This window comes from Pristiophorus japonicus, chromosome 19 (assembly GCF_044704955.1).
Source record: "Pristiophorus japonicus isolate sPriJap1 chromosome 19, sPriJap1.hap1, whole genome shotgun sequence".
Lineage (NCBI taxonomy): Eukaryota > Metazoa > Chordata > Chondrichthyes > Pristiophoridae > Pristiophorus > Pristiophorus japonicus.
This window is the reverse complement of record NC_091995.1, coordinates 57,785,764-57,807,748: the sequence shown is the minus strand read 5'-3', so window position 1 is coordinate 57,807,748 and position 21,985 is coordinate 57,785,764. Positions and strand designations below refer to the sequence as shown.

Genomic DNA, 21,985 nt, shown 5'->3' with positions numbered 1-21,985 from the left:
GCAGGAGTAGGCCATTCAGCCCTTCGAGCCTGCACCGCCATTCAATGAGTTCATGGCTGAACATGCAATGTCAGTACCCCATTCCTGCTTTCTCGCCATACCTCTTGATCCCCTTGTAGTAAGGACTACAGCTAATTCCTTTTTGAATATATTTAGTGAATTGGCCTCAACAACTTTCTGTGGTAGAGAATTCCACAGGTTCACCACTCTCTGGGTGAAGAAGTTTCTCCTCATCTCGGTCCTAAATGGCTTACCCCTTATCCTTAGACTGTGACCCCCTGGTTCTGGACTTCCCCAACATTGGGAACATTCTTCCTGCATCTAACCTGTCTAAACCCGTCAGAATTTTAAACGTTTCTATGAGATCCTCTCTCATTCTTCTGAACTCCAGTGAATATAAGCCCAGTTGATCCAGTCTTTCTTGATATGTCAGTCCCGTCATCCCAGGAATCAGTCTGGTGAACCTTCGCTGCACTCCCTCAATAGCAAGAATGTCCTTCCTCAGGTTAGGAGACCAAAACTGTACACAATACTCCAGGTGTGGCCTCACCAAGGCCCTGTACAACTGTAGTAACACCTCCCTGCCCCTGTACTCAAATCACCTCGCTATGAAGGCCAACATGCCATTTGCTTTCTTAACCGCCTGCTGTACCTGCATGCCAACCTTCAATGACTGATGTACCATGACACCCAGGTCTCGTTGCACCTCCCCTTTTCCTAATCTGTCATCATTCAGATAATAGTCAGTCTCTCTGTTTTTACCACCAAAGTGGATAACCTCACATTTATCCACATTATACTTCATCTGCCATGCATTTGCCCACTCACCTAACCCATCCAAGTCACTCTGCAGCCTCATAGCATCCTCCTCGCAGCTCACACTGCCACCCAACTTAGTGTCATCCGCAAATTTGGAGATACTACATTTAATCCCCTCATCTAAATCATTAATGTACAATGTAGACAGCTGGGGCCCCAGCACAGAACCTTGCGGTACCCCACTAGTCACTGCCTGCCATTCTGAAAAGTACCCATTTACTCCTACTCTTTGCTTCCTGTCTGCCAACCAATTCTCAATCCATGTCAGCACACTACCCCCAATCCCATGTGCTTTAACTTTGCACATTAATCTCTTGTGTGGGACCTTGTCGAAAGTCTTCTGAAAGTCCAAATACACCACATCAACTGTTCTCCCTTGTCATGACACCCAGGTCTCGTTGCACCTCCCCTTTTCCTAATCTGCCGCCATTCAGATAATATTCTGCCTTCGTGTTTTTGCCCCCAAAGTGGATAACCTCACATTTATCCACATTATACTACATCTGCTATGTATTTGCCCATTCGCCTAACCTGTACAAATCAAACTGCAGCCTCTTAGCATCCTCCTCACAGCTCACTCCTCCTCACAGCTCACACCTCCACCCAGTTTAGTGTCATCTGCAAACTTGGAGATATTACACTCAATTACATCATCCAAATCATTAATATATATTGTAAAGAGCTGGGGTCCCAGCACTGAGCCCTGCGGCACTCCACTAGTCACTGCCTGCCATTCTGAAAAGGACCCGTTAATCCCGACTCTCTGCTTCCTGTCTGCCAACCAGCTCTCTATCCACGTCAGTACATTACCCCCAATACCATGTGCTTTGATTTTGCACACCAATCTCTTGTGTGGGACCTTGTCAAAAGCCTTTTGAAAGTCCAAATACACCACATCCACTGGTTCTCCCCTGTCCACTCTACTAGTTACATCCTCAAATTATAGAACATTTGTCAAACATGATTTCCCTTTCAGAAATCCATGCTGACTTGGACCAATCCTATCACTGCTTTCCAAGTATGGTGCTATTTCATCCTTAATGATTGATTCCAACATTTTCCCCACTACTGATATCAGGCTAACTGCTCTATAATTACCCGTTTTCTCTCTCCCTTCTTTTTTCAAAAATGGTGTTAGATTAGCAACTCTCCAGTCCAAAGGAACTGATCCAAATTCGATAGACTTTTGGAAAATTATCACCAATGCATCTACTATTTCTAGGACTACTTCATCAAGTACTCTAGGATGTAGACTATCAGGCCCTGGGGATTTATCGGCCTTCAATCCTGTCAATTTCCCTAACGCAATTTCCCGCCTAATAAGGATATCCTTCAGTTCCTCCTTCTCAGTCGACTTTCGGTCCCCTAGTACATCCGGAAGGTTATTTGTGTCTTCCTTTGTGAAGACAGAACCAAAGTACTTGTTCAATTGGTCTGCCATTTCTTTGTTCCCCATTATAAATTCACCCGAATCCGACTGCAAGGGACCAATGTTTGTCTTCACTAATCTTTTTCTCTTCACATATCTATAGAAGCTTTTGCAGTCATTTTTTATGTTTACGGCAAGCTTCCCCTCGTAATCTATTTTCCCCTCTGAATTGAACCTTTTGTCCTCCTCTGCTGTATTCTAAATTTCTCCCAGTTCTCCGGCTTGCTACTTTTTCTGGCCAATTTGTATGCCTCTTCCTTAGATTTAACACTATCCTTAATTTCCCTTGTTAGCAACGGTTGAGCCACCTTCCCCGTTTTATTTTTACTCCAGACAGGGATGTACAATTGTTCAAGTTCGTCCATATGATCTTTAAAGGTTTGCCATTGCCTATCCACCGTCAACCCTTTAACTATCATTTGCCAGTCTAATCTAGCCAATTCGCACCTCATACCATCAAAGTTACCTTTCCTTAAGTTCAGGACCCTAGTTTCTGAATTAACTTTGAAACTCTCCATCTTAATAAAGAATTCTACCATATTATGGTCACTCTTCCCCAAGGGGCCTCACACAACAAGATTGCTAATTAGTCGCCTCTCATTACACATCACCCAGTCTCGAATGGCCAGCTCTCTGGTTGGTTCCTCGACATATTGGTTTAGAAAACCATCCCTAATACACTCCAAGAAATCCTCCTCCACCGCATTGCTACCAGTTAGGTTAGCCCAATCAAGATGGAGATTAAAGTCGCCCATGATAACTGCTGTACCTTTATTGCACAGATCCCTTATTTCTTGTTTGATGCTGTCCCCAACCTCACTACTACTATTTGGTGGCCTGTACACAACTCCCACTCGCGTTTTCTGCCCTTTGGTATTCCGTAGCTCCACCCATACCGATTCCACATCATCCAAGCTAATGTCCTTCCTTACAATTGCATTAATTTCCTCTTTAACCAGCAACGCCACCCCGCCTCCTTTTCCTTTCTGTCTATCCTTCCTAAATGGTGAATACCCCTGGATGTTGAGTTCCCAGCCTTGGTCATCCTGGAGCCATTATTACGTGATGCCAATCACATCATACCCGTTAACTGCTATCTGCGCAGCTAATTGGTCCACCTTATTCCGAATACTCCTCGCATTGAGGCACAGAGCGTTCAGGCTTGTCTTTTTAACACAGTTTGACCCTTTAGAATTCTGCTGTAAATTGGACCTTTTTGTCTTTTGCCTTGGGTTTCTCTGCCCTCCACTTTTACTATTCTCCTTTCTATCTTTTGCTTCTGTCTCCATTTTATTCCCCTCTGACTCCCTGCATAGGTTCCCATCCCCCTGTCATATTGGTTTAACTCCTCCTCAACAGCACTAGCAAACACTCCCCCTAGGACATTGGTTCCGGTCCTGCCCAGGTGCAGATCGTCCGGTTTGTACTGATCCCACCTCCCCCAGAACCGGTTCCAATGTCCCAGGAATTTGAATCCCTCCCTTCTGCACCACTGCTCAAGCCACATTTTCATCTGAGCTATCCTGCAATTCCTACTCTGACTAGCACGTGGCACTGGTAGCAATCTGAGATTACTACTTTTGAGGTCCTACTTTTTAATTTAACTCCTAGCTCCCTAAATTTGTCTCGTAGGACCTCATCCCGTTTTTTTATCTATATTGTTGGCACCTATATGCACCACGACAACTCCCTTTTCAGAATGTCCTACACCCGCTCCGAGACATCCTTGACCCTTGCACCAGGAAGGCAACATACCATCCTGGAGTCTCTGTTGCGGCCATAGAAACGACTATCTATTCCCCTTACAATCGAATCCCCTATCACTATTGCTCTCCCACTCTTTTTCCTGCCCTCCTGTGCAGCAGAGCCAGCCACGATGCCATGAACCTGGCTGCTGCTGCTCTCCCCTGATGAGTCATCCCCCTCAACAGTACCCAAAGCAGTGTATCTGTTTTGCAGGGGGATGACCGCAGGGGACCCCTGCATTACCTTCTTTGCACTGCTCTTCCTGTTGGTCTTCCATTCCCTATCTGGCTGTGGACCCTTTACCTGCGGTAAGACCAACTCACTAAATGTACTATTCACATCATTCTCAGCATCGTGGATGCTCCAGAGTGAATCCACCTACAGCTCCAGTTCCGCAACGCGGTTCGTCAGGAGCTGGAGGCGGATACACTTCCCGCACACGTAGTCGTCAGGGACACCGGAGGCATCCCTGATTTCTCACATGGTACAGGAGGAGCATAACACGTGTTCGAGCTCTCCTGCCATGACTTAACCACTAGATTAACTTAATTTGGCAACAACAATGCTAAAGGTTACTTACTGAAATAGAAAAGAAAAAGAAAAGCTACTTACCAATCACTTACCCCCTTGGCTGTGACATCACCTTTCGATTTCTTTCTACTTTTTTGCCTTCTGTCCCCACTGCAGCTGCACAAGCCCCGCCTTTATAGGCCTCACTCACACTACTCCCGCCTCTCGCCGACTGCCACTGCCTCAGGAACTCCCGCTGGGCCTTTATCGGCCTCACTCACGCTGCTCCCACCTCTCGCCGACTGCCACTGCCTCAGGAACTCCCGCTGGGCCTTTATCGGCCTCACTCACGCTGCTCCCGCCTCTCGCCGACTGCCACTGCCTCAGGAACACCCGCTGGGCCTTTATCGGCCTCACTCACGCTGCTCCCGCCTCTCGCCGACTGCCGCCAGACTGATTCCCAGGATGGCAAGACTGACATATGAAGACAGACTGGATCGACTGGGCCTGTATTCACTGGCGTTTAGAAGAATGAGAGGGGATCTCATAGAAACATATAAAATTCTGACGGGACTGGACAGGTTAGATGCAGAAAGAATGTTCCGGATGTTGGGGAAGTCCAGAACCAGGGGTCACAGTCTAAGGATAAGGGGTAAGCCATTTAGGACCAAGATGAGGAGAGTTGTTAACCTGTGGAATTCTCTACCGCAGAGAGTTGTTGATGCCAATTCACTAGATATAGTCAAGAGGGAGTTAGATATGGCCCTGACTGCTAAAGGGATCAAGGGGTATGAAGAGAAAGCAGGAAAGGGGTACCGAGGCGAATGATCAGCCATGATCTTATTGAATGATGGTGCGGGCTCGAAGGGCTGAATGGCCTACTCCTGCAACTATTTTCTATGTTTCCATGTTTCTATGTCTCTATATTATGCTCAATAATATAATCACACATTCATGTACAGCACCAGCGGAATAGACAGAGAAAGACAGACACAGTATCAATCTTACACTTTGTATCAGTGTCTCCATATTACGCTCAGTAACAGTGCCGCACCTTTACGTATTGCACCAGAGCGAGAAACAGAGATGTTATCAGTCTTGCACCTGCAACACTGTTTCCACATCACGCTAAATAACTGTATCCCGCCTTCACAACCAGTACTGTCATGTATCCAACCAGCATTGTAACCCATGTATAATCTGACCTAAGTTGTACACTGTGAGAACACTGACCACAAGATGGTGAACTTGTGGGAGACACTCTTAACCTGGACCTTCAGATATAAAAGGGGAAGCTCCACCCACTTCCATCACTTGAGTGCTAAGGAATAAAGGACAGGTCACAGACTGACCTTCTCTCAAGCATGGGCCTCGTGTGCATTTATACTGTATAGCAAGGACGTATCAAGTACAAAAGAGAGCACAGAGAAACAGAGAGAGGGGAGAGGGCTGAGCGAGAGGCAGGAGAATGCGAGGTAAGGCGGTGAGACACAAAGACATGCACAGTATCCGTTCCAGACTGACCTGTGAAGTCCCGTTTTTCCTTAAAGATTTCATTGGAGATGTTGTGTATGTATGCATGCCTGTTTACTGTGTGATGTCTGTAACACTGTTGTGCAACACTGAATGTACCCTTACACTGTACACACGTTGCCTGTACACCAGAAAGTGCTGCTGCTGGAGACCTAAGGGTTACCTGCACAGTGCAGGTAACTCAGTATAAAAAGGAACACACAGCTTGTTGTCTGCACTCAGGAGCTGCAAATAAAGGATTACAGGTCTGCACAGTTTAACTATCATACCCTGCCTCGTGGAGTCATTACTTAAGGTGCCTACATACACTACAACTCTTCCACACTAAGCATTTTTTCATTTCCTTATTGTCATGCCCAGGAGAGGTGATCAGTGGTGGGCTATGGGAGGTTGTGGTGAGGGTTGTGGGGTTGCCAGGTGTGACCCTTGTGCTTGAGGCTGGCCTCGTCCATTTCCCCTCCCTCACACACAGACCATGTGGGTGTTACTGTTGTGGGATCCCTCGGGCGGGGGGGATAGCCACAGCAGCAGTGGGTAGTGTGTATACACTGTGATGTGGGCAGGCCACAAGACTGGGTAGGCTCCTTGTCCACCAATTGGGATGAGGGTCAGGTCATCCCAGGGTTTGCCAGGGAAGCTGGAGGGTATTGGCCTAAGGGCAGAAACGCTGCCCCGAGTCCCGCAACCCTGAGTCCGCCACATGGGGCAAACCGGCTGACCCTGTGCTGGCGCTGTGGAGGAAACCACGAGGCCCACTAGTGCCGCTACAAAGACTATGCATGCAAAGAGAAAAGGCACCTTCAAAGGATGTGCAGAAAAAGCTTTACTCACCACATCTCTGATGAGCTGGCTGATCACCGGGGCGCCGACACAGAGGAAGGTGAAGTTGCTCAACCCCTGGAAGAAAAGTATGGAACTCATACCTGCTCCACCGAAAGTTCTCCGTGGACGATGAAAGTAGACATCGACGGGGTCCCAGTTTCTATGGAGAGCAACACAGGGGCGAGCCAGTCTGTGATGAACCAAGCGACCTTTGAAGAACTTTAGATGAATCCTGCCAATCAACCACAACGGCATCCTGTCCAAGCGAAGCTGCTCCCCAGGCCTCCGGGCTCCGGCAATTGACCTCGAACATGGATCCATCGCAGCATCCGGAGGTTCCACTGTCCAGCTCGACTGCCCACAGTACCCCGGCAAAATCTCCGAGACCGAGGATCCAACTCCACTTTCCAGGCTGGGGCAGCACTCCAAGAGGTGAACATCGATGAAAGAAATGGATTCCCAACATCCAGGATCGAATCTGTGGAAGAAAAGAGCACCACAGCCTACCTGCAACAAGACCAGAAAATGGCTGCTGCAGCACAAGCAGCAGAACCTGCAATCAAAATGGCCTCCGCCATGCCAGGAGTGAACATGGAGGAGCATCATGTGACATCGAGCGGCCAATCGGATTTGAAGGCTCCCTTAAAGGAGACCGGTAACCAAAAAAATTTATAGGGGAAGTTTCAACTATTTGAGTACACGGACTTTAAAGCTAAAGATGCCATTAAAGGGTGCAAGTATGAAAATGTATGCAATGTAACCATGAATTGCAATGCTGGTTTAACTAATGTGACTAATGAGATGAATGCAGGTGTCAGTAAGGTTAAGAACAAGTTTATTATGCTTAACAATGATAAAGAATGTGAAATGCCTAATGTAACCATGTCTGTTGAAACCAGAACACCCAAAAGTGATGCAAATGCTAGAATGTATAATGCAGGCTCGACTATGTGTGATCAGAGCCAAGTTGCCAATGGAATCCACCTGTGGGAGACCCCCAAGTCCAGCAGGCTACTTGACCATGTAGCCTGGACCTTTGGAACGAATGTGATGCCCCTTGCAGGACACACACAGCCAGTGGGAGCAGATCCACTACAGGGACAGTGGTCAATGGGCAGCCCAGCCACCACCAATGGCAACCTGCACCAGATCAGCCCTACAACCCCTGGCCACCAGGGCCAATACCAGGAGCATGAGGCCAATACCCTCCAGCTTTCCTAACAAACCCTGGGATGACGAGGAGCCTACCCAGTCTTGTGGCCCAGCCCACAACTACCCACATCACACTGTATACATACCACCCACTGTTGCAGTGGCTATCCCCCCGAGGGATCCCATAACAGTAACACCCACATGGTCCGTGTGTGAGGGAGGGGAAACATACAAGGCCAGCCTCAAGCACAGGGGTCACACCTGGCAACCACACAACCCTCACCACAACCTCCCACAACCCACCACTGATCACCTCCCCTGGGCATGACAATAAGGATATGAAAAATGCTTAGGGGGGAAGTGTTGGTGTGTATCCATGCCTGTTTACTGTGTGATGTCTGTAACACTGTTATGCAATGCTGAATGTACCCTTACACTGTACACACCTTGCCTGTACACCAGAGGGTGCTGCTGCTGGAGACCTAAGGGTTAGTATAAAAAGGAACAGACAGCTTATTGTCTGCACTCAGGAGCTGCAAATAAAGGACAACAGGTCTGCACAGTTTAAGTATCATACCCTGCTTCATGGAGTCATTACTAAAGGTGTCTACATACACTACAGGAGTGACAGAAGATGCAGTCTCCTCTCTCACTGATATTTTACCAGAGACAGACACATTATTAATCACACACTGCGGGACAGTGTCAGAGAATGAGAGAAACAATGGACCACATTTAACCCTCGCTTGCCTGTTGTAATCTCTGCAATCTTGCAGCTCAGGGCCGTTCGGTATTACTCTCAGTGACCGAGTGTTTTACTCTAATTAAACTGATCTCGGACTATTTCTGTCAGATATTAACTCCTGCACGGTCCCAGTAAACACTCCCACTCCCTCGTCCCTCCGATGTTTCTCCAGGATTGCTTTGTGAAGACGAGCTCATGGAGAGAAACACCCTGCACGGAATGATCCCAAATTGAGCATCTCCAAGGGACAAGGCTCCCAGCTTTAATCATTCTCTGTCCTTTCCCCCCAGGCCCAATTCCTTTGCTCAGATTCTGATCAAAGTAAATTGGGGAAAATGCACTTGGATTTTTGCAGGCTGAATTATTGCAGAGAGCTGCGCACGCGCGGATAAGCCCCGCCCACGGTGACGATTTCCAGTGAGCAGAAGAGCGCATGCGCCCTCCCCTTCCCCAGCCCTGCCTGTGATCGCCATTCACTCAGTGAGCGGAAGAAGATGGTTTAAAACAGCCGGGAATGGAGACACCGCGGCCCCGGCGTAAGGCAGAGAGCAGCAGCCTCCTTACAGCAGCGCAGCGCTTTGGGAGCGTGTCCGCAGATGGGCTCAGAGATCGGCATTGAGTCCGGGGACAGTCGGGGTCTGTGTGTAAGGGGCAGAGTGGACCAAGAACCAGTTTCAGTGCGTGGTGTGAGTGGGGGAAGGGAGAGGCCATTCCCGGGCTGTGTGTAGACAGTGCAAGGTAACAGAGAAAGTAAATCACCTCGCTCTTTCAAATCATTGTGCTTTCTTTCCCCAAATCAGTAGTGAACGTTCCTGATTCACTTCCAATCTCACCGTGTCTGTTGTTCTTGGACAGTGAGCAGTGGAAACACAGCCTGACAGTGAGGATGTGATGAGTTTCACAATGTGCATCTTTTGCAGACACCAGGAGAGGAGTGTGGGGGAAAATATTTTAAAGACCAGTTATATTGTTTTGGTGTGTTGAGTTCTCCAGAACCGTGTTGCTGGTGTTTGTCGCTCCCTCAGATACATCATATTCTCCCCGCATCCATATCTTAGAACTAATAATGTTCTCGTATTATTCTCAGAGCAAAATTCTTTAACCAGCCAGAACAAATGTGAGCTTTCCTAAATGTGAAGTCATAACGGGGAACAAAGAAATGGCAGACCAATTGAACAAGTACTTTGGTTCAGTATTCACTAAGGAGGACACAAACAACCTTCTGGATATAAAAGGGGTCAGAGGGTCGAGTAAGGAGGAGGAACTGAGGGAAATCTTTATTAGTCGGGAAATTGTGTTGGGGAAATTGATGGGATTGAAGGCCGATAAATCCCCAGGGCCTGATGGACTGCATCCCAGAGTACTTAAGGAGGTGTCCTTGGAAATAGCGGATGCATTGACAGTCATTTTCCAACATTCCATTGACTCTGGATCAGTTCCTATCGAGTGGAGGGTAGCCAATGTAACCCCACTTTTTAAAAAAGGAGGGAGAGAGAAAGCAGGGAATTATAGACCGGTCAGCCTGACCTCAGTAGTGGGTAAAATGATGGAATCAATTATTAAGGATGTCATAGCAGCGCATTTGGAAAATGGTGACATGATAGGTCCAAGTCAGCATGGATTTGTGAAAGGGAAATCATGCTTGACAAATCTTCTGGAATTTTTTGAGGATGTTTCCAGTAAAGTGGACAAAGGAGAACCAGTTGATGTGGTATATTTGGACTTTCAGAAGGCTTTCGACAAGGTCCCACACAAGAGATTAATGTGCAAAGTTAACGCACGTGGGATTGGGTGTAGTGTGCTGACGTGGATTGAGAACTGGTTGTCAGACAGGAAGCAAAGGGTAGGAGTAAATGGGTACTTTTCAGAATGGCAGGCAGTGACTAGTGGGGTACCGCAAGGTTCTGTGCTGGGGCCCCAGCTGTTTACATTGTACATTAATGATTTAGACGAGGGGATTAAATGCAGTATCTCCAAATTTGCGGATGACACTAAGTTGGGTGGCAGTGTGAGCTGCGAGGAGGATGCTATGAGGCTGCAGAGTGACTTGGATAGGTTAGGTGAGTGGGCAAATGCATGGCAGATGAAGTATAATGTGGATAAATTAAAGGTTATCCACTTTGGTGGTAAAAACAGAGAGACAGACTATTATCTGAATGGTGACAGATTAGGAAAAGGGAAGGTGCAACGAGACCTGGGTGTCATGGTACATCAGTCATTGAAGGTTGGCATGCAGGTACAGCAGGTGGTTAAGAAAGCAAATGGCATGTTGGCCTTCATAGCAAGGGGATTTGAGTACAGGGGCAGGGAGGTGTTGCTACAGTTGTACAGGGCCTTGGTGAGGCCACACCTGGAGTATTGTGTACAGTTTTGGTCTCCTAACTTGAGGAAGGACATTCTTGCTATTGAGGGAGTGCAGCGAAGGTTCACCAGACTGATTCCCGGGATGGTGGGACTGACCTATCAAGAAAGACTGGATCAACTGGGCTTGAATTCACTGGAGTTCAGAAGAGTGAGAGGGGACCTCATAGAAACGTTTAAAATTCTGACGGGTTTGGATAGGTTGGATGAGGAAGAATGTTCCCAATGTTGGGGAAGTCCAGAACCAGGGGTCACAGTCTAAGGATAAGGGGTAAGCCATTTAGGATCGAGATGAGGAGAAACTTCTTCACCCAGAGAGTGGTGAACCTGTGGAATTCTCTACCACAGAAAGTAGTTGAGGCCAATTCACTAAATATATTCAAAAGGGAGTTAGATGAAGTCCTTACTACTCGAGGGATCAAGGGGTATGGCGAGAAAGCAGGAAGGGGATACTAAAGTTTCATGTTCAGCCATGAACTCATTGAATGGCGGTGCAGGCTAGAAGGGCTGAATGGCCTGCTCCTGCACCTATTTTCTATGTTTCTATGTTTCCTCCTCCACCCAGAGCACAAGGAACAGTGCAGACAGCTCCTTCTCACATACAGTAAGTAGATTATCACTGGCAAAGCGCAGCGAGACAGAACTGACCTCAATCCTGTTATTACAGGCAGCAGAAGCTGTCAGTCCCACAGTGATCCGAAGTGGCAGAGTTACATTGTGAATCTTACAGCCACATGGAGAAGTAGAATCAGATGCTGTTTCACCATTGAATCAGATCACAGTGACAGGCACATTAAACACCCACACTCACTTGCCAGAAACTGACATGTAGAGTGTAAAACATATAACCACATAGACTAATAGATGCAAATTAAGGGCAGACATACATACCAGAGACTTAGAGGCACAGCTTAAACCCCCCTACCGCCCCCCCCCCCCCCCCCGCACACACACACCTACTTATCAAAACCTGTCCAGCACAGGATAAAACCCACACTCGCATATCAGAGGCTGAGATACAGTATAAAACTCACACATCAGAGGCCGACATATTAAAATCCATATTCCCATAATATAATTGACATAGTGAAATGCACATACTCACCAGTAATTGACAGGTAAAGACATGTTTTCCATACCAGAAACTGATGGGGTACAAAGTAATGCCCACTTTCAATTAAGCAGAAACTGGCAGGTATAGACTAAGGCCCACAATCACATATCAGAACTTGACAGGTACAGAATAAAACCCAGACTCCCATAACAGAAATGGAGAGATACAGAGAAAGGCCCACACTCACATACCAGAGACAGATAGATTCAGAGTGAAACTCAGACTCATTTACCAGAGGCCGACAGATTCAGCATAAACACTCACCTCCATAACAAAAATTGACAGAAAGTAAAATGAATATCTGTTAGGGATTTGGTGGTACACAGTAAAACAATACTAACATACTGGAGAATGACAGGTATGGAGTAGAGCTCACATTCACATAACCGAGATGGACAGATACAGCACAAAATACACACACACCAGGAATGGAAATATACAGAATGAAACCCACAGGCAATTACCAGAAATTGACAGGTACAGGATAAAACCTGTACTCTCATATCAGAAACTGACATACAGAATAAAACCCTCATTCACATACCAGAGATGGACAGATACAGAGTCAAATCCACACTCCCATACCAGACAACAACAATATTAATTCTATATTCACCTGTCAGTGGATCAGTGAGTGAAAATGGCAGTAACCTATAATCACTGCTCAGTCCCACACTGACACTGCACAGGAGATTGAAAGTGGCAGTATCCATCTTCCACTCACCTGTCAATCAGAATCTGTCACATAGTGCCAGAAAATGAGAGAGGCAGTATCTATCCAACACTCACCTGTCATCAGAATCTGTCACATAGAATGAGAGGAAAATAGGGGCACTATCTACTTTAAAAAAAAACTCACCTGGCAATCCAGCTCTGCCTCACTGTACCAGAGATTGAGAGATGAAATATCTATCCTATGTTAACAAATATATCCCATACTGATAGCAGTATCAGAGAATGAGAGGTACAGTGTCTATCCCATATTCAGCAGTCAATCCTACACTGACACACAGTACCAGAGAGTGACAGTGGCAGTGTATTTCCTATATTCTCCCTCAATCCCACACTGACACACTTTATAAGAGAGTAACAGATACATTATGTACCAGTTAAATTGGTCACACTGTATTAGAGAGAGGGAGCTAAATATCTATATATTGTATTCCACTGACAATTAAACCCTGCCACACAGTAACAGAGAGTGACAGGTACACTATCTATCCTATAGTCAACAACAATCCCCAAACGGAGATGTTTGACTAAAGAGTGAGTGGCAGTGTCTGTCGTATACACACCTGTCAATCCTACACTGACCACAGTACCAGAGAGTGAGCGGCAGTGTCTGTCCTATACACACCTGTCAATCCCACACTGACATACAGTACCAGAAAGTGACAGATAACGTGTCTAGTCTATCCTAATCAAGTAATTTAAAACTGTCCAATTGTACCAATGAATGCCAGAAACAATATTTATCCCTTTTCACCGGACCAGTGAGTGTAGAATTGACCCCAGCAAGAGTCAGCACCTTCAGGGGAGGAGAGGGAGGGGGCCAATGAATGTAGAACTGAACCCAGCCAGAATCAGCACATTCACTGAAGAGGGAGGGGAACCAGTGAGTGTAGAATTGAACCCAGCCAGAGTCCGCACCTTCAGGGGAGGAGAGGAAGGTGGACCCATGAGTGTAGAACTGAACCATTCAGAATCAGCACCTAATAGGGAGGGGAACTAGTGAGTGTAGAACAGAACCCAGCCAGAGTCAGCAACTTCAGAGGAGCAGAGGGAGGGGAACCAGTGAGTGTAGAATTCAACCCAGGCAGAGTCAGCATCTTCAGGGGAAGAGAGGGAGGGGATGCAGAGTGTGTAGAACTGAACCCAGCCAGAGTTGATGATGAAACTCAGCATCAAACAAGAAATAAGGGATGCGTGCAATAAAGGTACAGCAGTTTCCATGGGCGACTTTAATTTACATTTTGATTGGGCTAACCAAACTGGTAGCAATGCAGTGGAGGAGGATTTCCTGGAGTGTATTAGGGATGGTTTTCTAGACCAGTATGTCGAGGAACCAACTAGCGAACTGGCCATCCTAGACTGGGTGATGTGTAATGAGAAGGGACTAATTAGCAATCTTGTGCGAGGACCCTTGGGGAAGAGTGACCATAATATGGTAGAATTCTTTATTAAGATGGAGAGTGACACAGTTAATTCAGAAACTAGGATCCTGAACTTAAGGAAAGGTAACTTCAATGGTATGAGGCGTGAATTGGCTAGAATAGACTGGCAAATGATACTTAAAGGGTTGACAGTAGATAGGCAGTGGCAAACCTTTAAAGATCACATGGATGAACTTCAACAATTGTACATCCCTGTCTGGAGTAAAAATAAAATGGGCAAGGTGGCTCAACTGTGGTTAATAAGGGAAATTAAGGATAGGGTTAAATCCAAGGAAGAGGCATACAAATTGGCCAGAAAAAGCAGCAAACTTGAGGACTGGGAGAAATTTAGAATTCAGCAGAGGAAAACTAAGGGTTTGATTAAGAGGGGGAAAATAGAGTACGAGAGGAAGCTTGCCGGGAACATAAAAACTCACTGAAAAGCTTCTATAGCTATGTGAAGAGAAAAAGATTAGTGAAGACAAACGTAGGATTCCGGTGAATTTATAATGGGGAACAAAGAAATGGCAGACCAATTGAACAAATACTTTGGTTCTGTCTTCATGAAGGAAGACACAAATAACCTTCCGGAGGTACTAGGGGACCGAGGGTCTAGAAAGAAGGAGAACTGAAGGATATCCTTATTAAGCGGGAAATTGTGTTGTGGAAATTGATGGGATTGAAGTCTGATAAATTCCCGGGGCTTGATAGTCTGCATCCCAAAGTACTTAAGGAAATGGCCCTACAAATAGTGGATGCATTGGTGATCATTTTCCAACAGTCTATCGACTCTGGTTCAGTTCCTATGGACTGGAGGGTAGCTAATGTAACACCACTTTTTAAAAAGGGGGGGGGAGAGAGAAAATGGGTAATTATAGATCGGTTAGCCTGACATCAGTAGTGGGGAAAATGTTGGAAGCAATCATTAATGATGAAATAGCAGCGTATTTGGAAAGCAGTGACAGGATCGGTCCAAGTCAGCATGGATTTGTGAAAGGGAAATCATGCTTGACGAATCTTCTGGAGTTTTTTGAGGATGTTACTAGCAGAGTGGACAAGGGGGAAACCAGTGGATGTGGTGTATTTGGACTTTCAAAAGGCTTTTGACAAGGTCCCACACAAGAGATTGGTGTGCAAAATCAGCACATGGTATTGGGGGTAATGTACTGATGTGGATGGAGAACTGGTTGGCAGATAGGAGGTAGAGAGTCGGGATAAACGGGTCCTTTTCAGAATAGCAGGCAGTGACTAGTGGAGTGCCACAGGGCTCAGTGCTGGGACCCCAGCTCTTTACAATATACATTAATGATTTAGATGAAGGAATTGAGTGTAATATCTCCAAGTTTGCAGATGACACTAAACTGGGTGGAGGTGTGAGCTGTGAGGAGGACGCTAAGAGGCTGCAGGGTGACTTGGACAGGTTAGGTGAGTGGGCAAATGCATGGCAGATGCATTATAATGTGGATAAGTGTGAGGTTATCCACTTTGGGGGCAAAAACACGAAGGCGGAATATTATCTGAATGGTGGCAGATTAGGAAAAGGGGAGGTGCAATGAGACCTGGGTGTCATGGTTCATCAGTCACTGAAAGTTGGCTTGCAGGTACAGCAGGTGGTGAAGAAGGCAAATGGTATGTTGGCCTTCATAGCTAGGGGATTTGAGTATAGGAGCAGGGAGGTCTTACTGCAGTTGTACAGGGCCTTGGTGAGACCTCACTTGGTCTCCTAATCTGAGGAAGGACGTTCTTGCTATTGAGGGACTGCAGCGAAGGTTCACCAGACTGATTCCAGGGATGGCTGGACTGACATATGAGGAAAGACTGGATCAACTAGGTCTTTATACACTGGAGTTTAGAAGGATGAGAGGGGATCTCATAGAAACATATAAGATTCTGACGGGACTGGACAAGTTAGATCCGGGAAGAATGTTGGGAAAGTCCAGAACCAGGGGACACAGTCTTAGGATAAGGGATCGGCCATTTAGGACTGAGATGAGGAGAAACTTCTTCACTCAGAGAGTTGTTAATCTGCGGAATTCTCTGCCGCAGAGAGTTGTTGTAGCCAGTTCATTGGATATATTCAAGAGGGAGTTAGATATGGCCCTTATGGCTAAAGGGATCAAGGGGTAAGGAGAGAAAGCGGGAAACGGGTACTGAGGGAATGATCAGCCATGATCTTATTGAATGGTGGTGCAGGCTCGAAGGGCTGAATGACCTACTCCTGCACCTATTTTCTTTGTTTCTATGTTTCTATGAAAATTGGGAGCAGAGGACAAGCTGCCTTCAGACGTGCGATGTGTTTGAATTTCAGGACAGTGAGGGGGAAGAGTGTATGGGGCAGGGATTTACAGCTTTGTAGGAACAAGAGAGGAAAGAATGTTCCATAGAATCTAGAATTGACTGTTCTGAATTTCTGTCCTGTACTTGCAGTAATGATTTTTGTAAAATCCTTTTGCAGGGTATCAGCGGGATTTGCAGCCAGGAAACTCATACCAAACATCACTCAATTCCTCAGGACCTCAATATCATCAGCCTTTGAATGTGGAAGGAGAAATGTTTCTGTTCTGTCTGTGGGAATAGAGTTCAAACATCAGTGTGACTGGACAAGCTCCGAGACACACACACATCCGAGTGAGAGTGTTCCAGTGAACTGACTGTGGAAAGAGCTTTAAGCAGTTACACAGCCTGAAAAATCATCGCACCATTGACAGCAGGGAGAACCCGTACAAGTGTTGTGTGTGGATGAGGCTTCAACTGATCGTCCAACCTGGAGAGACACAAGGACACCCGCACCACGGACAAACCGTGGGAATGTGGGGACTGTGGCAGTGGATTCAATTACCCATCTGAGCTGGAAATTCATCGACGCAGTCACACTGGGGAGAGGCCGTTCACCTGCTTCAACTGTGGGAAGGGATTCACTACCTCATCCGACCTGTTGATACACCAGCGTGTTCACACTGGGGAGAGGCCGTTCACCTGCTCAGAGTGTGGGAAGGGATTCACTCGGTCATCCACACTTCTGAGACACCAGCGAGTTCACACTGGGGAGAGACCGTTCACTTGCTCCGACTGTGGGAAGGGATTCACTGTGTCATCCACCCTGCTGAGACACCAGCGAGTTCATACTGGGGAAAGGCCGTTCACCTGCTCCAACTGTGGGAAGGGATTCACTCAATTATCCCACCTGCTGAGACACCAGCGAGTTCACACTGGTGAGAGACCGTTCACCTGCTCCGACTGTGGGAAAGGATTCACTCAGTTATCCGACCTGTTGTTACATAAGCGAATTCACACCGGGGAGAGGCCATTCACCTGCTCTGACTGTGGGAAGGGATTCACTGCCTCATCCCAGCTGCTGATGCACCGGAGACTTCACACTGGGGAGAGGCCATTCACCTGCTCTGAGTGTGGGAAGGGATTTACTGTGTCATCTGACCTGCTGAGACACCAGGGAGTTCACACTGGGGAGAGGCCATTCACCTGCTCTGAGTGTGGAAAGGGATTCACTCAATCATCCAACCTGCTGATACACAAGGGAGTTCACACTGGGGAGAGGCCATTCACCTGCTCTGAGTGTGGAAAGAGATTCAGTCAGTCATCCACCCTGCTGAGACACCAGCGAGTTCACAGCGGGGAGAGACCATTCACCTGCTGTGAGTGTGGGAAGGGATTCACTCGATCATCCAACCTGCTGATACACCAGCGAGTTCACAGTGGGGAGAGGCCGTTCACCTGCACTGTGTGTGGGAAGGGATTCACTCTGTCATCCAACCTTCTGATACACCAACGAGTTCACAAGTGAATGTAGGGTTTGGACTCACCTGTTATCCCAGACTGAATCGTGTCCATTCTGACAAGTTGGGGTTTCTTTCTGCTGATACTGATTACTCCTATAACTGGGTTGGAGGTTATTCTGGATATTTGACCAATTAATCAATGGGAAAAGGGTAAGATGAAAAAAGTAATGCTGATTGTGGTTGCATCCATACTTCACCCTTAATTTTCTCTCAATCGGGTCATAGAATATCTCTATTCACGAACCAATCATGGTTCAAACAAGCATACACCAATATTATGACATAAGAAATAGGAGCAGGATTAGGCCATTGGGCACTCGAGCATGCTCTGCCATTTAATATCATGGCTGATCTGATCTTGGGCACAGCTCCACTTCCCTGCCCGCTCTCCATAACCTTTAACTCTCTTATCGCTCAAAAATCTGGCTATCTCTACCTTAAATATATTCAATGACCCAGCCTCCACAGCTCTCTGGGGTAGAGAATTCCAAAGATTTACGACCCTCTGAGAGAAGAAATTTCTCCTCATCTCAGTTCTAAATTGGCGACCCCTTATTGTTAAACTATGCCACCTAGCTTTAGATTTCCCCACGAGTGGAAACATCCACTCTACATCTACCTTGTCAAACCCCCTCAGTATCATATGTTTCAATAAGATCACCTCTGATTCTTCTAAACTCCAATGAGTAGAGGCCCAACCTGCTCAACCTATCCCCATAAGTCAATCCCTTCCTCTCAGGAGTCAAACTAATGAACCTTCTCTGAACTGTCTCCAATGCAAGTATATCCTGCCTTAAATAAGGAGATCAAAACTGTATGCAGTACTCTTAGGTATGGTCTCACTAATACCCTGTACAGTTGTAGCAGGACTTCCCTGCTTTTATACTCCATCCCCCTTGCAATAAAGGCTAACATTTCTTTTGGCCTCATAATTACTTACTGTACCTGCATAATAACTTTTTGTGTTTCATGCACAAGGACACCCAGGTCCCTCTGTACTGCAGCATTTTGTAATATCTCTCCATTTAAATAATTTGTATTTTTATATTTCCTGCCAAAGTGGATAACCTCACATTTTCTCACATTATTCTCAATCTGCCAAATATTAGCCCACTCACTTAGCCTGTCTACGTCCATTTGCAGATTCTTTGTGTTGTCCTCCAATTTGCTTTCCCATCCATCTTTGTATCATCAGCAAATTTAGTTGCATTACACTCTGTCCCTTCATCCAAGTCATTAATATAGATTGAAAATAGTTGAGGCCGATCCCTGCAGCACCCCACTAGTCACCGTTTGCCACCCGGAAAATGATCCATTTATCCCGACTCTCTATTTTCTGTTAGTTAACCAATCCTCTATCCATGCTAATATTTTACCCCCAACCCCGTGAACTCTTATCTTGTGCAGTCACCTGTTATGTGGCACCTTATCAAATGCTTTCTGGAAATCCAAATCCACCACATCCACTGGTCTCCTCCTTATCCAGCTTGCTCATTACATCCTCAAAGAACTCTAGCAAATTTGTCAAAAATGATTTCCCTTCTATAAAACCATGCTGACTCTTCTTGTCTGTATTATGCTTTTCCAAATGTCCTGCTACTGTTTCCTTAATAATGGCCTCCAACTTTTTCCGAACAACAGATGTTAAGGTAACAAGTCTATAGTTTCCTGTTTTCTGTCTCCCTCCTTTTTTAAATAGCGGTGTTACATTTGTGCTTTTCCAAACCGCTGGGACTCTTCCACAATGCAGGGAATTTTGGCAGATTTCAACCAATGCATCCACCATCTCTGGAGCCACTTCTTTTAAGACCCTAGGATGCAGGCCATCAGGTCCTGGGGACTTCTTCACCTTTGGTCCAGGGGACTTGTCAACCTTTTAATACCATTATTTTACTGAGTACTTTTTCTTTAGTGTCAGTGATTGTTTTAATTTCCCCCTTCCTTATCGCCCTTTGATTATCTATTATTGGGATGTATTTAGTATCTTTTACCATTAAGACCGATAGAAAATATCAAAAGGGTTTTATTTAAATACTGAAAGCTGCAACAAATGGAGCTAAAGTTTGTTAAGCAATTGACAATGTAATGAATTGAATCTTCAGTTTGGTTTTGGATTTCTCTGGGATGGAGCCAGTCATGATGTGCCTTGAAATACCACCAGTGTCCATAGATGACGCTGTCTCTCCATTTAATTCGGACTGATTGGAGCATGACTGCCCCCTGGAGCAAGAGGAATGAGGGCAGATCAGGGTCAGTCAGTGAACATACTGCACCCCACAGGGACATCACACACTGCACCCCCCGGGGCAGCTCAGGGTCAGACACTGAACTTACTGCACCCCACAGGGACATCACACCAAACTGCCCCCTCGCTGGGGCAGCTCAGGGTCAGACACTGAACCTATTGTACACTATTGGGGTTGCATGAACTGCCCTGTCTCTCGGGGAGTCGCTGCTGGAGGGTCCACAGACAGAAGGGGAACTTCTCCAAACCTTCTGGTAATGAATCCTGAGTCAGATTGATGCCGAATCCCCACATTCTGCGCTGCAATGTGAGAAGCCACAGAGACCACGTGGGACCTCACGGACCCTGGAGAAGCCCCCAGACCCCAGATACATTTATCCACCCCTCTCCTCTCCTGAAAATGCTGCTCACTTCCGCTGAAGCTGCTGACTCTGGCTGGATGCACAAATACATAGCAATCATCTTCAATTCCCAACACACACTTGGGAAATGTGCCCCACTTACTGGGCACTGAACAGGACTGGAGCAGACAACACCTCACTCAATTGTCCGGGTCCCAGACTGACCCAGAACCAGACGCCGCTCACCTCCCCTGTCCCAGAGTGAACCAACCCCCACTAACCCTTTCCTGTCCCAGATTGACACAGGACAAGACACCCCTCATCCTCCCCTATCCCAGACTGAACCAGACCCCCCCCCCATCACCCTCCTCTGTCCCAGACTGACCCAGAACCAGACCCCTCACGCCCTCCCCTGTCCCAGACTGACCCATATCCTCCCTCTCTCCCCTACCCCAGACCCCCCTCACCCTCCCCTGTGTCAGACTGAACCAGAACCCCCCACCCCTCCCCTGTCCAGACTTCCTGAAAGTTTTTGGTAAGGTGCCGCACAAGGGGCTGCTCTATCAGATCAAAGCCGAGAACATAAGAAATAGGAGCAGGAGTCGGCCATTTGGCCCCTCGCACCTGCTCTGCCATTCAATACGATCATGGTCTATCTCATCATGGACTCAGCTCCACTTTCCTGCCCGCTCCCTATAACCCTTTATTCCCTTATCGCTCAAAAATCTGTCTATCTCTGCCTTAAGTATATTCAATGACCCAGCTTTCACAGCTCTCTGGGACAGAGAATTCCACAGATGTACGACCCTCAGAGAAGAAATTTCTCCTCATCTCAGTTTTAAATGGGTGGCATTTATTCTGAGACTATGCCCCTAGATCTAGATTCCCCTAAGAGTTGAAATATCCTCTCTGCATCAAGCTTGTCGAGACCCCTCATTATCTTATATGTATCGATAAGATTACCTCTCATCCTGCTGAACTCCAATGAATACAGGCTCAACCTATCTTCATAAGTCAACCCCTCAAGTCCGGAATAAACCGAGGGAACCTTCTCTTCTGAACTGCCTCCAATGCAAGTATTACCTTCTTTAAAAATGGAGACCAAATCTGAACGCAGTACTCTAGGTGTGGCTTCACGAATACCCTGTATAGTTGTAGCAGGACTTCTCTGATTTTATACTCCATCCCACTTGCAATAAAGGCCAACATTTCATTTGC

General features: G+C 46.6%; 1 pseudogene; it reads left to right on the top strand.

Moving 5' to 3' along the window:
* The window catches only part of LOC139229883 (zinc finger protein 229-like), a 51,021-nt pseudogene extending 29,036 nt beyond the window's left edge, over positions 1-21,985 (top strand).